At 51.4% G+C, this 764-nt stretch overlaps 1 protein-coding gene across 1 annotated transcript in view; it reads right to left on the reverse strand.

Annotated features, from left to right (window-relative positions):
* LOC111652511 (caskin-2-like) overlaps positions 1 to 764 on the reverse strand; it is a gene marked incomplete at its 5' end in the record, with an annotated part of 11,060 nt that overhangs the window by 8,655 nt on the left and 1,641 nt on the right. The window lies entirely within an intron of this gene.

Here is a 764-nt window from a genome sequence, read left to right on the forward strand (position 1 = left end):
GGGGGGGGTGACGGGCAGGATGCAGGTTTCTGGTGTAAAAGCTGTGCTGTGGCAGAGCGGGGGGGGCACAGCTGCAGGCACTAGTCCATTAATGACAGTCATGTAGCATCAGGCTTTAACAGAGAGGAGCAGCATCAGTTTGTCCTGCAGAGGCGTTCACTGAACTCACGGAGGTTTCAGTTTCCTGTTTCAGCTGTTTGTAAAGAGTTTCATTCATCCGCAGAGACACAGGAACAAACAAAAAAAATGCACAATTCAAATTGATCAGGAAATCAAGTCAAAGTTTGTTTGTTTTGTTTTTTGTTGCGACAGGGAACAGGGATGATGTGGCAGAAGAACGGAGACGACTCTGACTTGTAAGTTCAGCCTGAAGCAGACGAAGAGCGTTTGGACCCGACACACCAAGATGGTCGACCTCTGACCTCTGCGTGTCGCCTGTAGGTTTTAATAACAGAAATAATAATTCTCACTGTGTTTCCTCTCTAGAGCCTATTGGGTCTATTAAGCGGGGTGAGAGAGAGCTCTCTGATTGGCTGTTCAGTCGGCCAATCAGTGCTTCCTCCTGTTTGCTGACACTGTGACGCAGCTGCTACTTCCTGTCAGGACAGCGTGTTAAAGTGAAACACAAGGCGACGTCACACGGTGCGGACTGTAGTGGTTTGGTGGACTTGGTCTTGGTGTGTGGGGGTCCTGATGCACAGCGTTGAGCGGGGGAGGGTCAGCGGTGCAGCTTCAGAACAGCCAGCGGGGGGAGGGGGGGGGGC

This window comes from Seriola lalandi, unplaced genomic scaffold (assembly GCF_002814215.2).
Source record: "Seriola lalandi dorsalis isolate HSWRI2012SDOR001 ecotype SW California unplaced genomic scaffold, Sedor1 jcf7180002053996, whole genome shotgun sequence".
In the NCBI taxonomy this organism is placed as follows: Eukaryota; Metazoa; Chordata; class Actinopteri; order Carangiformes; family Carangidae; genus Seriola; species Seriola lalandi.